Source organism: Lissotriton vulgaris, chromosome 10 (genome assembly GCF_964263255.1).
Source record: "Lissotriton vulgaris chromosome 10, aLisVul1.2, whole genome shotgun sequence".
In the NCBI taxonomy this organism is placed as follows: Eukaryota; Metazoa; Chordata; class Amphibia; order Caudata; family Salamandridae; genus Lissotriton; species Lissotriton vulgaris.
The window spans coordinates 933,956,384-933,972,249 of NC_141698.1; positions in this window are offsets into that span (position 1 = coordinate 933,956,384).

A 15,866-nucleotide genomic window follows, 5' to 3' on the forward strand; every position below is an offset into this window, starting at 1 on the left:
TAAATATATACAATTGAAATCAAAGGTCAAGAAAAGAATCATTTAGCAATATGTTTCACAGGATGAGTAAAACCTAGGACAACATTTAATTTACGAGGAGATATCCATCACTATGAAGCCGTTCACGACTAATGAATACAAATATGAGAGCTGTTCCCATAGTGGAGGGAGTTGCAAGATCTAATCGCAGACTGGACAAATCTATTGACAAAGGCGCTAAAGTCCTATATACGGATATTGGAAAGTAATCACTGAAAACACAAAGATGTATAAACAAAGCAGATCATACACAATAAGGTAGTGAGAAACAATAACTCACCCAAATGTTAGGAAAATGGGTAAAACACAAAGCTGCGTTCAATTCTACATGTGGGTCGATAGAGATGTGAAGACGGTCGTGACATCTAGCATTGATAAGAAGATGTAACTAGACGAATAGATGTAAAAGAAGAAATATAAACTTCCAATTACCTGTTATGGTTCAATTAACAGGCTAATGCCTTAAAGTAAGAGTAATTCTCTAGTCAGCAACATAATACACTGTGATTGGAATGACTATAAAAGGTAAACCCACGCTGGATTAACAGTGTCAGGCATGAAAGCAAAAATTGGTGTATTCCTCTAGTGAGCAACCTAATATATTCATATAGATAAATATAAATATAAAGAGGACCCACGCTCAACATTCCATATAGAGACCAAGAAGTCCTAGACAAAACTTGTACAATAAACGATGTAATTTACCCCTTCCTCATTCATTGTTGTGCAAGGATATACAATGATATCAAACTGTCGATTTTGAGAGAGGCAGCTGGTTCTCAAAATGGAGAAGTCAAGCAAAATAGGCTAATACCCCTAACTACAGCAACATGTGTTTATTAGAGCATTGAAACTCACCTAAGCGTGTAAATATGCGGGCTCGTAAAGTCAATATCCAAAGTTTTAAACGGTCCCATTAAAATAAGGGTCCAGTGTTTCAAACGTTCAGAAGTAGTGCAAACAGACTCCCAGCTGTTTAGGAGAGGTCCGTGTTCGCAACCATAATAAGTTGCTGTCTAGAGAGGGAAAGTGTGAGATAAAGAGGCACATCAAAAACCTGTAAATTGATAGTGCCACCAATTCAAAAAGAGACCAATATCGACAAGAATTATTATTCAATAGGGAGCACACTAAGCATTATAAACTAATGGTGCCACCAGAGGTAAAACCCCTATCCGTAACATATGGTTAACTGACTGACTCACCCACCAAATAGTAGAAGTGCTCGATGAATGCTCCGTCACCCGCAAAAACAAACGGAGCATTAGAACCGACGGCATTATATGCACCGCAAAGTAAGTATTGCCAGATGTCACGTGACGGGGTTTAGACATCGAAAAGGTAAAGCAAAAGGGGTCTGTCATAAAAATAGAAGACAGACCACCAAGCTGCGACGATCCCTAAGCAGAACATGAACGGTGGCCATCTTAGAATGTCACGATTAGAAATACGGGTTATACATGAAAATAATTTGACCAGTCAACAGGCAAAGTAACCCACTCCACCAACGGATATAGCAAGAATAAAGAGTTATACCTAAGTAATCAGGTAACTCAGAATCCCTTTACATCAGTTATAAATAAATAACCGGGATGTGGTGTAAATGTGACAAAACAAGGGTAACCTACGTTTCTCTCTAGGAGTAACATGTAAGATAACATGGATATTGATGTAGATATATTTAAATATAAATTGTCCATATAAATATTTGAAAATGCAATAGCTATCAAATAAAATACCATAGTGCAAGATGTTAATTATCACATTGGTAGTTAGACAATAATGTAATGGATACATTCATACATATATAAAAAGTGGATACAGGGTATGCAATGTGGAGAAGTATCAACCTAACATAATTGTGAAGAATAGAATTAGATTATAGGCATGCTCATAAGACCCACATTCATAAAAAACAGTGACAGAAACTGAATTATAGTATCTCTGAGTAGCGTGGACATTTCATTCTTTAAGAAACACATATAATTCATGATCAGTATTTAATCCCCTGTCAACTGCTCTCAATTTCATCAGCCACTGCAATTCCAATTTTCTCAATGCAGTCACTCTATCCCCTCCTCTAGGATTAGCTTTTACCTCAGCAATACCATGGAATTTAATTGCCACTATTTCAGATTCTGTGTGAACCGTATTATACTGGACTGCCAAAGGTTAGCTTCTATTACAATTACGAATAGCTTGTATATGTTCCTGTATTCTTTCTTTGAGGGGTCTTGTGGTGCTACCAACATAAATCTGACCACATTTGCATACAATACAATACACAGTAAACTTAGTATTACAGTTTATAAACTGATTAATATGATGAGTTTGTTTAGTGTTATATTTGAAGGTCTTCTTTTTGTCCTCAGCGAATTGGCATACACAGCATTGGGTGCATTTATAGAAGCCCTTTGGTTTGTTTGGAAGCCACATGTTGCTAGTATTGGTTTTGACAACATTACTTACTATAGAGGGACTTATGATGTTTCTAAGAGTTCTTCCTCTTCTGTAAGTAATCTCAGGTTTATTGGTCAAATATGGAACCAAGCCGGATCCATTTTAAGGATCTTCCAATGCTTCTTTATAGTCCTGTAGACTTGATTACTGTGCGAATTCAATTGGGTGATGAAAGATATCTTATCATCTTTGGTTGTTTGTCTTTTTTTACGTTTAAGGGCTTCTGATCTAGATATTTTGTTAATACGATTGTGAGCTTGATTCAGTATCAACTTTTCATAGCCTCTTTTCACAAAAAGTTCCTTTAGGTTAGTTATCTCCTGTTGAAAGTCATTGTCAGAGCTGCAGTTACGGTGTAGCCTGGTCATTTTCCCAAAGGGAATAGCTGTTTTCTGCGAGATAGGATGGGCACTGCTCGCATGTAACACTGAGTTACATGCGGTGATCTTTCTGAATAATTTACTCTCAAGTCTACCATTGTTTACGAATAAGGTAATATCCAGAAAGTGTACACTGTTTCCACTATAGTTGAACGTGAAGCTCAAATGATATGTATTGTTGTTTATAGAGGTAACAAATTCATTGAGTGAGATCTCATCTCCTCCCCGAATCAAAAAAATATCTTCAATAAACCGACACCAAAATATGATGTGGTTAGTTAACTCGGGAGGACCATGTTTCCATATATGAGATTCTTCAAAGAATCCCATATAGATGTTAGCGAAGGAAGGCGAAAATTTCGCCCCCATCGCTACACCAGAGTGTTGATGATACCAAGTGTTATTATGGATGAAAAAATGTTGTTAAGCGCAAAACTAGTAAATTCCAACACCATCTCAGTATGATGATAAAGGGTGGCATCACGTTTGGACAAAAAGTAGGTTAGGGCCTCCATGCATTTGTTGACAGGTATGCTAGTGTAAAGGGCACAGACATCTAATGTCACTAATAGAGCATCATCCATCCAAGTCATATTTTTCAGTTTGCTAAGAAGGTCTTTTGCGTTTTCCATGAAAGACGGAAGGTTACGTACAACCGGTTGCAAGGTGATGTCTATGTATTCTGAAATATGCTCTATTGCACTACCTATACCCGATATTATCGGTCTTCCTGGGGGCATGGTGGTGCTCTTGTGGACCTTGGGTAGGACATAAATATAGGCCGCCAAAGGATTAGGATTGAACAAATATTTGAGTTCAATATCAGACAGTACCCCTGTGCTGTGCCAATACCTCAACATTCTATCTAAACGTTGGTTAATGTCCTGTGTGGGATTATGATAAACTTTAGTGTAAGATTCAGTATCACTCAGCTGACGATCAATTTCTGCAAAGTAATCAGTTTTATTCAATAAAACAATGTTTCCCCCTTTATCTGCTTCTTTCACGACTGTATCATCATAATTCAAGAGTTGTTTAAGGGCTGTTCTTTCTTGAATATTAAGGTTATCACATTTGGTGAGAGATACCCATACTTCATAGTGATGGATATCTCCTCGTAAATTAAATTTTGTCCTAGGTTTTACTCATCCGGTGAAACATATTGCTAAATGATTCTTTCCTTGACCTTTGATTTCAATTGTATATATTTACTCTCACTTTTATTCATCTAGGTGTCCCACTGATAATACACTACGTTGTGTCCTCACTGCTTGGGCGGATTACTAGATATCTTCTTACCATTTTTTGTGGTGGGTGTTTCTTTTTAACTGTACACATATTGCACTGACTTTCAGTCCTTTTGCCATAAATAGGACTTTACAACTGGCTTCTGACTTATTTAGTCTCAATGTATTTTTATACAGATATAGACTTTCACTAATAGATACTTCTCTCTATTAGGATTATGTATATACATACTTTGCTTATTAGACTTGCAACAGGTTGTGTTATCACGCTTGTACTGTATTTTATGAAATGTACTTTGCTTTTCTATGTGCTCTGTATATAATGTTTTGTCCTGTTTTATATAATATATGTTTATTTTTGGATATGTATTATTTAATAATTCCAGCCTTGATGAAGTCTCTGTGTGAGACAAAACACGTGTTGGCGATGTTCATGCTGGGAGAACCTGCTTTTTATGAAATATGAATAAAGGAGAAAGCAAAATTAACGAAATTTGAAGAGGACTCTTTTTGACTCTACATTGGATTACTTTTTACCCTTATGTTGTTCTAATGTTGTGTCTTCCTGTAAACTCTACTGGTTACAATAGTTAGAGTTTCCACTGGTGCAATACACAAACAAAGACTGAAAGAATCTTAATTATTTGGTGTGGTGTAATTAGAGTCTCCTTCCTCCATAGCATCATTCCGGGTTGTACATCCTTGTGCACCGACATAGCACCTTGAAGTAGTAGGCGCCTTGAGTTTCTGGAGCACCCATCGTACATAAATTTAATTCAATTGTGTTTATTTATAACGCGTATTTACTTGTATGCATTACAAAAATACTTCCTAATGAAAGTTGCGGACTTTTCCATTTTGGACACTACTACCTTTTCTAGTTGAAAAACCTGATAACACCTCTGACATCTAATTCCAGACGAGTGAACATTAGGCTCATTCTAAATCGCCTCAAACATACACAAACATGAACACAGGGATTACCAGGTGAAATAATTGGTCGAAATTAGATCTGGCAACATCAAATTGATTTCCAGACCTCTGAGCTTGAATAAACCCATTGTTATGTACATGATCCCCACTCTTACATCCACATCAGTAAAGGAGCAGACAACACTGTTTGCCAAGAAAATCTACATATGGACTAGAGAAGCGAGCTCCCATACTGGGCTTGCATTATCCACTGTTGGGGAAAGAGGGGGCAGAAGATTTAGGACCAGTCCATATGTGGGAAGAGTAAGTCACCATTTGTCACCCAGTGTTGGCGCCTAAATGGTGGTTTTCGGTCATAATTCATACCCGTTACTCTGATATTGTAGCCCAGAATAATACAAGCAAATTCAATGTTTAATCACAAAAAGGCACTTCATTGACACCTCACAGAAGGTCATTGAACCTGTTGGAAATGTTGGTCTCGCTTTACCTACTTTACCTTTGGGAGCAAAAACTGTTTATTTTGCACATTGAAAAGACATTATAAAATGTTGCAATGTGTCTGCTTGTTGGGTTTACAGCACAACCTAAACTATATGAGCAATATGTGCATTTTGTTGTAACATTATAAAGTGTTGACCAGACTCTATTGTGGCATCATAGCGCTTTCCAAAAGAAGAGGCTAGATTCAAGGTGGGCTTTTTTAGCAAGGGCAGAGTTCAGTACCTGTTTTACCTGGTTAATTAATTGACTACATATTTCTCTGAGATGGTTCTTAATTTTTTTAGATAGAACAGCTCGGAAACAGTAAGCAAGGTTTAACTTTTCCTGTTTCTGAATTGCGCTTTCTGAAAATAAAGCACGAAATTTGGGTTAAAATGAATGCACTTTTTCCACTGCAGGCTCACAAAACAGGCGCTCGACTCTGCGCCGTGCCAGTAAATGTTATCACGATGTGGCCAAGCATCTAATGCATAAACGCTTCCGTTTCTTACTTTAAATTATTGAGTGGACACGTTTACAGATTACAAAAAACAACAAACGCAGTTTGTGTTCTGAATCCTTGGCACTGTTATGCATGTGTAAGACTAGTGGCACAGCAAAGGGTCCATGGGCTGTAATGCAACAATAAACATGGATGAATAACCCGGGTTGGTGATTAAGAGAAATTAATTTGGATGCCATTGGCCCCTGGCACACCTACGTCCCAACACCGCTGCATTTGCTGCACCAATTACAGCTGAGTCCCTGGATGTGACTGACATATTGTGAAAGTAGCAGCAAAGGTCCGGAACAACAACGTAGGTTAGAAATGCATGCAACACATACAGACAGAGGGGCGCAGGGCACTCTGGGATAGAAAGGAAGACAGTTGGCTCGGGTTATAAACAATGTATAGCCTTTTTAGCTTTATATGTCCTACAAATTACATGTAGACACACGACAAGCATTTAGTAGACACAAAGGATATATTTTAGCCATATATAATAATGCTGGGTGTACCACGCGCGGCACAATAACTTCAGTAGCTGCAAAGCCTCATGCTGTTCACCATGTGCTTGGTGACCTTACATTAAGCTCAATGACGTTCATTTCTGATTTATGTACAAAATAAGGCTTTCTGCAGTGTAATATGTGTTCTTGTGGCAGGCAAAACTGCATTATGGCTCTGACCTCATAAAGCACACAGCTAATACATGTGCGCCTTGCATTTGTGGGGAGGGTGAGATTTCTCCATCCTCTCCAGATGAAAGGCAGGAAGAACGGGGGTAATTTCTGTCCTACACTGAAAAGATTGGAAGCTGCATGGCGCTTTTTTGTATTATTACATTGTGGAACCATCTGAAGAGGGAAATTGGGGCATGTCATCTGTAGTCAGTTACGAAAGCACTTTTAGCAGAGGGCTGCTGCACTCATGCCGACGCTGCTCTGCTTTTTGCACTAAAATGTGCCGGTAACTACAAAATCAAAGACAAGGCAGGCTCCCAGGTAATTGCCCCTATCTGCACTCCGGAAAATCATTTCTAACATTAGACAAAGTAAGTGCATGAATGTGTCAGCACAAAGAATTAGCAGGCTGCAAAACAATTGCAATGTATCTTTAACACCAATCACACCCCGTGCTAGAGGTAATTTAATTTTTAACAACTGTAGCGAATTCGTTCAGCTTCGTGGCCAGAGGAAGTAGCCGCTGCAGGGTAGATTGTTGGTGTGAGGATACCGGATCAGACAACTGGAAGTGCTAACAACCATAATACAAACAATGTGTGGCAAAAAAGATGTCAGGTTTTTGAAGTTTTCAAACCACAATGAGCATAATGATAGCATCACAGGAAATGACTACTCACGCCTTCTGGCCCGAAAATTACATCTTCAGAAATCACATTGTATAGTCTGCAACCTGGTTAAGGAAACTGCCATCTGGCTTCTGTCAGAGATTGTTATGTTATGTTATATGCTGTTTTATACCACGCTCAATTACTACCGGAGTATCCTGGCACGAATAGACCGCTGGGGAACCCATCCTGGCTTTCCCTGTGAGATGGTCCCTACTGGGTATCTCCAAGGTGAAACCAGGCATCCCCGGCATATGTAGGGGGCCGTTGTGGAGATGAGGCAAGCTAATGCCCAGAGTTGCTGAGTGTAATCCCTGGTTAGAGTAGGCAACGAGGTGAGAATTATCAAGTCCGCTGACCCTGGTCCACGACCCTGCCGCATCAGGAATTGAACCCTGGTCCTGGGCCGTCCTCTACTCCTGGGACTGCCGCCTCTAACCAGTGAGCCACACCACTCCACAGTGAGCCACACCTCTCCACATTGCATAGTAAAACAAGTTCCAATGACACAAGTGAGCAATCTATGAGCACTGTGGCCAGTCTTAACATTGGACAATATTCCTTCTACCACTATTGTCACCTATTTTACTATATTGTGTTACTGCCTCTTAAATTCTTGCAATCCCCACTGCATCCATCTCTGCCACCTGCGCCTCTGAAGCTCATTATCGTGCCTCTTGTCTCTTACCTAACCCTCTTTGGGCAGAGCTCAAGCGATTTGTAATTATGTTAGCTTGTTGTAAATTAACAAATGATACAAATGCAGGCATACTTAACTAACCGTCGGGCAATCATCAATCAGTCTGTATGATGGCATCCTAAAACCTGCAAACACCTCAGCAGGTACCTCTTTCGAGAGAATGAGACCCGGGTCCATGTTTTGGATAGTGGTTTGGTGCTACAAGACAGCAAAGAGAAAACATCGGGTAGATTGAAACTAATGCCCCCTAAAAGTATAGGATACTGCAGGAAAGTCCAGCTGTCTGTGTATTAACATTTAAAAGAAACACAATTTGGCCTTGTTGATCCAACAAGAGGAAACCAACTAGCCTGTGTGTTGGACCTGGCCCTCTCGGCAGGGTCACTCCTCAAATATTCTTTTCATCTTTTTCTGACTTCGTGTTTGCTTACATTAACACTTTTAACTAGTGTTAAAGTACTTGGGCTCTCCCTAAAACATATTAAAAGTGTCTTTCACCTAATCTTCACATTTAATTGTCTTGTAAGTCCCTAGTAAATGGGACTACATGTCCCCAGGTCCTGCAAATTAAATGCTACTGATGGTCTGCAGCATTAGTTGTGCCATCCAATAAAGTAGCATTTTCAAACATGTTTCAAGCCTAACACTGCAGCCTGTAGTACAGTTTTAAACAGACCTTTCACCCTGCCAAAATAAACCTTTTGATGTGCCTAAAGCTTCCTTTTTAATACTGATAAGACACCACTAAGGGAGGCCCTAAAAGCTCCTAGGGCAGGGTGCATGGCATTTGAATAGTTGGAAATGGGTGCTTAGGTTTTACAATTCCTGGAAGTAAAATATACTTTTGTCGTTGTCACTGTAGTAATGCCTATCTCTCCCATTGACTAACACTGAGTTGAATTACTATGTTTAAGAAGTGCTAATTTTGGATTGGTAGTGGATAGAGATATGCAGTTTATACTCAAATGAATTGTAATTCAAAATCATTTTTAATAGTAATGTCAGATTTTAAGTTACAGTTTGCCCAAACCATTTGAGCCTTCTGCCAGTATCCTGGGTACCATGTCGGGGTATGGGTATTCCTGCCAGACAGTGAGACATAGAGGACTGGGGTTAGGATGGATGGGCCATCCTGCCAGGATGGATGGGGTAGAGCTGTTCCCTGGTGACTTACACTTCAAAGGGTTTGACTCTAGCACGCACAAAGGAACCTGACACCATCCTTTTGTCATCATTGACTTCTTGGAGCCTTGGCAGAGAAAGGGAAGAGCATTACAGACCCAGACATGGGGGGGGGGTTGTTTGCAGCATGTATAAATGTTGGACCCCAGAACACTACTTCAGTACACTCCTGGACCAGTAGATATTACAGAAGATGGACTCTTTTGTTCCTCAGAAGGGTGCCCTGCTGCTTGAGGCCTGCTTTGCTCCCCAGAAATCTGGCCTGCTGCTACCAGAGGACTGCCCTTCTGCTTGAAGTCTGCCTTCACCCCCAGAGGCCTACCTGTTACTTGGAGCATGCCCTGCTCACTGAGAAGGAAGACTGGACCTGCTCACTTCATCCCAGGCCTGCTCTTCGCGCTGCAGCGACAACCATTTGTGATGCTTTCCATGCTCCTTGCTGCCTGCCCCACTGTGTATGGAACTCTTCTCAACAGACATTGAGAAGGTAGCTTTTTCAGTGTGACTAACCTGGTCCTTGTATCCAGCTCGTGCGCCATCGCGGTCAGCCTTAACTTGTGCCTTTCCCCTGGTCTAGCACGACCAGATGACCATGAGTGTCACTTTGTGCTATTAGGTGCCAGAGCTTCCTAAAATTGAATATCTCCAGTTCTACTGATCGGATAGTTGTCATTCTGGTGTCATTCTATTCATTAAAATGTACTATATTCTTCTAATTTGTTTTGGGAGTTTTCTGGTGGTGTGTTGTTACGTTATTATGTATGTGTGCTGCAAAAAAACTTTTCACATTACATCTAAGTAAAGCTTAAGTGCTTTGTGCCAATCAAACAGAAGGTTAAGTACAGATTAATTTAGTGACTTTTGTGGTTCAGTCTGACAAGGGTTTTCACCCCCTCAAACAATATCCAATTTCCTACAAATGTTTTATAATATATATTATGAAATAGCTGAAAGGGCATTGCGCTACTTATTATTGCTTGTTTTTTCTAACAGAATGAAAAGGCTTAATCTAAAAGCGCCAAAAGATCTCTATTACATTGTTATAATATGGGGTGCAAAGGGCTAGAAGTTAGGGAAAAGATCTTTGCAGCACCAATGCCATGAAGACAGGACGGGTATGACTTCAGCACCCATTTTTGCAAAGGTTCGGTACACAGTAACACGTTACGTGGTCTTTATTGGCTGCCCAAGTGTCTTTTCATTCCTTTGAAGCACACAGCGGTGTTGTCTTAGAAATAGCAGTATTGCTATCGAAATAGAACAATAAACCCTGTTGTGTTGAACAAGGTGGTGTGTGCACCCGGCCCGAAAGGTAGGCTAGTGTTTTCTTTCTAATTGTATGCCTTGAAGTGGCATACAATGTTATTAACACTAGAAATGTGATTACTTTTTTAGAATAGTATTTGCTGTTCACAGTACTGGTATATTTCCTCTCTGGTTCATTGTTTATATTTTGTGTGAGTACACACTCATATCATATTGTTGGAAATGCTCTTTTCTAGGGTGCTTTCCCTCGACTTTTTGCTTTTGCCCCACCTGGTTTTCTGCTGATCTATGTGCTAGCCTCGGGACTTTAAGCCTTTTGACCCTGCCATTCAGTGCAAAACCACTGTTCTTGTCATATACATACTGGTGACTGATGCATACATCATTGGATGATTTGAGGTAACTGTAAGTCCCCTTTTTAACGGTAAGGGCATGTAACTCATATGCTTCTCTGTGGGCCTGCAGAACAGATTGTGCCACCCATGGTAGTAGCTCTTCGTGTGTGCCACAGGCTTGCCATGCGGAGCCTGTATGTGCAGGTTAGTGGTTTTTTTTTCTATTTTTTATTGAGCGGAGCATTAGGTAAATAGATACACAATCTACTTAAAATCATAATAAGAACCATTTGTGCAAAACAGATGTGATTGCTTCAAATTTCAAGATAACATTTTAAAAGGAATAAAGCTTTAGCAGCAAATAGCATCGTCATCTAAAATTAGCAATGTGCAAATTATCTAAACAAAGGTGCAGCAACCGACGCGATTGCAAGTGCTCCTAAATTGCAATATCAATTAAAGTGCTAATGCCTTTTTTATCACAAATGACAGCTATTATTACAACTCCCGAATCTATTTTTAGAAACAATATGGTTGTTAGCAACTGTTAACATCATTAATCAAAGATAACCCATAGCAGATTATCTAATAAAGTGCAACAGTATAAAAAGTGTAAATGCTTCTAAGGTGCAATACCAAACATCTATAAATATATAAAACAAGTGATAAAATCCCTCTTTGGACTTTTCTAAATCAATAAAAACCTTCCAATTCTTTTCAAATTTCCTATAGGCCTGACCCGTCTAGCATAAGCTTCTTCAAATTTTCGAGTCCTTTTCAGTTTGTTAAACCATTTCAGATGAGAGGGGGCTTAACTAGCGGACAGATGTAGGTAATTGCAATTTACCAACTTTTAAATTCCGAATTTTACCGATTCGGTATTTATTAGTCGGTATATGCAATGTAGGTAAAAATTCAGTATTTTTTACCGAATCTGTAAAATTCGGAATCGGACATTCGGTATTTACCGAATCGGTATTTACCGAATCGGTATACCCCATTCATTCCTATGGGCCTTTTGGCCCATAGGAATGAATTGGAAATACCTATTCGGTTAATACTGATTCGGTAAATACCGAATCGGTAAATACCGAATCGGAAAGGAAAGAAAAGTGAAACTGTATTAGGCAGCCAATCAGGTACTACCACCCTCCCCCTCTCTGTCAGGAAGTGGCTAGACAGGTAGCCACAACTAATTAGAAGCTTCTGCAGAGGCAGTTGGAGCTGAGATGAGTCCCTGAGCAGCAGAAAGAGTTTTGTGCACTTTTAAATTTGAAAAATGGCAAGCAGCACAGACAAAGATCAGCCAGAGAGGAAGAGGAAACTAAAATTCAGCAGCATGGAGCTGCAGGTCCTTGTTGAGGAGGTGGTGAAGGAGCACAAAAAACTGTTTGGCAGGCAGTCCCTCACTGTGACTGAATCTGCCAAATGGAAAATTTGGCTGGACATTCAAGAAAAAGTGAATGCAGTTGGAGTGACTCCTAGAGATATAGAGGACCTTAAAAAGAGGTGGTACGACCTCAGGGGCCTGACAAAAAAATACATTGCAGAACACCACAAGCAGGCGAGCAAAACTGGTGGAGGGAAGAACCCAGCACCCCCCTTAATGACCTGGGGGAGATGGTGGGCTCAACCATAGAACCTGAAAGTGTCTGCCGACTGCGAGATGTAGACAGCTCAGCCACAGCTTCCAGCAGAAAAGGTAAGACGCTTGCACAGCAATCCCCCCACACCATCATCCTTCCCTTTACCCTATGTGGCTAAGTGAACCCCAGTCCAGTAGAGCTAGCACTATACAGGAGCAATGCATTATGGGACATGTAGTCAGTAAATGAAAGACCATGTCATACAGCACAGCAACCACCAAGTTAGGGAAATGATTCCAGACAGAATGAAGCGCAGGCAACATGTACATTGTGCAAGTGAAAATTATTTAATTGTAGTGGCTGTGAGGCAGTAGCGCTTAGATAATGTACGCTCATATGTCCACAGGTGAGACATCTCGCAGGTGTTCCCGGGAGACTGAAGGCCCGGCACCAGAGAGGGGTGAGAGTCAGGAGCCAGGTCCAAGTGCACAGAATGTATCAGAGGACACAGGTGCACCAAGTACACAGCCACCATCCCAAGACTCAGAAATGGCTCCAGAGTCGCAGGCATCCCCAGAACGTACACAATCCCCTCTGTTACTGTCATTCCCAGAAATACCTGCATCACTGCCTGTGACAACACCTGCATCACAACAGAGCAGGAGGCATGTTGTTGCCGCACTATTGGAAATGGAGTCATCAGCAGGTGACATGGAGGGAGAAGACACACAAACCTTGCCTGGGGAAGGTAGCTCTGCCACACTGCAGTCCAGTGCAGAGGTGTCCCATACTGGTACCAGACGCCGCAAGCTCCAAGAAAGCAGTTTAGCTGCACGTGTAGAGGGTCCCAGTGTGTTCCGAGGCCTGGAGGGGAGCTGGTGAAAATCCAAAGGATGTAGGGAAAGGCCATCATGTCTGTCCAATGCCAAATGAGGAACCTAAATAGCAATATGGAAGACATAGGGAAGGGCATCAGAGAACTAGTTGATGTGAACAAGGAGATGGCTGCAGAATGCGTGATATGTCACAATCGTGCAGCTTCTGTGCACCAAACTAGATCAGTAAATGTCATCAAGGCGCAAGGAGAAGCAGCGTGCACAGCAACAAAATAAAGCCAACAACCGCCTGGCCACAGCCACTTCCCTGATATGCAGGAGATGAATTAACATGCAGGAGGGACTCACGCAAAATAGTACTGAGGTGTCTAAGGGGCATTGTTAGGATTACCAGTGCGGTTGAGGTGCTGATAAATTCACAAACAACACAAACTGCTGCTCTGGATGTGTCAGAGAGTGAAAGGAGCACAAGTAGGAGCAGCACGGTAAGCCCCCTTGTCATAGAGACACGGAGGAGCAGCAGGCGCCACGGTGAGGCTACAGCCCAAACTCCAAGTGAAGACAGCCAGCCACAACCATCTGGCAGTGGTAGGCGTGGAGGCAAATGAGTAGTTCAGTTAATGGGGAAGTGTCCTAGGACTAACATCATTGAATGTATATAATTTGTGATGCACAATTGTGCTTTAGAAACCTGTGTAGTGACAAAATTAAACTACGTTGGGTGCATACTCCACCTGTCTGTGTCTCTTTACTTACTTAAAAGTAGTTGCATGTGATCTCTTCCCGTCTGTGTCTGCCATCTGTTGATGTTTTGGTTCTCCAGCAGTGTTGGGTTCAGGCTGTGCTTGTTTGTCATCATGGTCCTCATAATCAGATAATTCCACCTCAGTGCCCTTCTTCATGGCAAGGTTGTGCAACATTGCACAGGTTGCAATCATCTTGCAGAAGGTCACTGGTGTATACTGGCGTGCCCCTCCACTTTTGTTGAGGCAGTAGAACCTGCTTGTCCACAGTCTAAAGGTGCGCTCCACAATGTTCCTGGTAGATTTGTGTGCCCTGTTGTATCTGCTCTGGCTGGGGGTTGAAGGGTTGAGGTAGGGAGAAAGGATGAAAGACCGGACCCCATATGCACTATCCCCTATAAGTAACAGAAAAAGACATTACTCATCCACACATACACATATATCTGCAATATGTATCAAGGGAGTGTCACACAGTGATTTACCTAGCAGGTATCCTTGACAAATTCCCCCGCTGTCAGGCGTGTGTATATTCCACTGTTTTGAAAGATGTATGAGTCGTGGGTACTTCCAGGAAACTTGGCAACTATGTCCGTGATGATGTACTTTGCATCACAGATTACCTGTACATTTATGCTGTGGGCAGACTTCCTGTTCCTATAAATGTACTCTGTGGCCGCAGGTGGACATATTGGTAAGTGGGTGCCATCAATACAGCCAATGACGTTGGGGAAATGTACCATTCGATAAAACTCTGTCCTAGTCCTGAGCTGTTCTGCGTGCGTTGCAGGGAAGCTAATGTAATTATGCATTTTCTGCATCATGGCCTCTAGGAATTTCCTAAAAAAAACGTGACAGGCAGCTCTGGGACACCCCACCTACCGCAGCTCCCAGAGGCAAGACGGTGTAGGCTACACAGCACCTGCACATGGGGTGGGATGGCGTGCGCCCTTGGGGTTGGGTGCTCCAAAAGTGGGTGGAGGTCCCTGATCAGCTCCAGGATGGTTTGGGGGTGTAACCTGTACCTTTGTATGATCTCTGTCTCAGTCAGTTGGAATAGGGTGATTCTCTGCCTGTAGACCTGCTCCTCCCTTCTCCAGACCCTCTCACCTTCTGCCTGGATCCATAGCCACCTCGCAATCACGTAGAATGCCGCCATTCTGGTCAAACAGTTGTGTGTTAGGCCCTTTTTTATAGCCTGCACCAGGTTACCACCTGATTTGAATCCATGGTAAATACAGACTTAAATACCGAATTTCATGTAAATTCGGTATTTTAGAGGTTACCTACATCTCCAAAGTCATTTTTACCATTTCTTATTTACCGAATCTGTAAATTTACCGATTAGGAAATTTTACCGATCCGGTAAATTTTCCGATTCAGTAAATTTTGCAAATCGGTAAATTTACAGAATCGTACTATTTTGGGGCCCCGACATCTCAAACACCAAATACCGGTCAGTAACGGCCAAAATTTGGTATTTTTGGGCATTGCCGACCGGTATTTGGTTACTTACATCTGGCAATACAATAGGAGTTTCAGGGGGAACAACAGGACAACCAGCCCCCCCCTCAACGAAATTCACTATCAGAAAGTGGCTGTCCCTGGATTGATACACCATAAAAGTTTTTCAAATCACGGCCCAAGACGGTCAATTTCTTTGCGACCTCACCTACAGTGACCGATTTGATAAACTGGTCACTTTGCTGTTGTGTATCTAATTTCTAAAAGTGAAAAAGAAACAAACTACCATCCACAGACCTTTCATCCACAGAAAAAGTGTGAAAAAGAAAGAAGGCACCCAATGGTACCAATACCATAGGGGA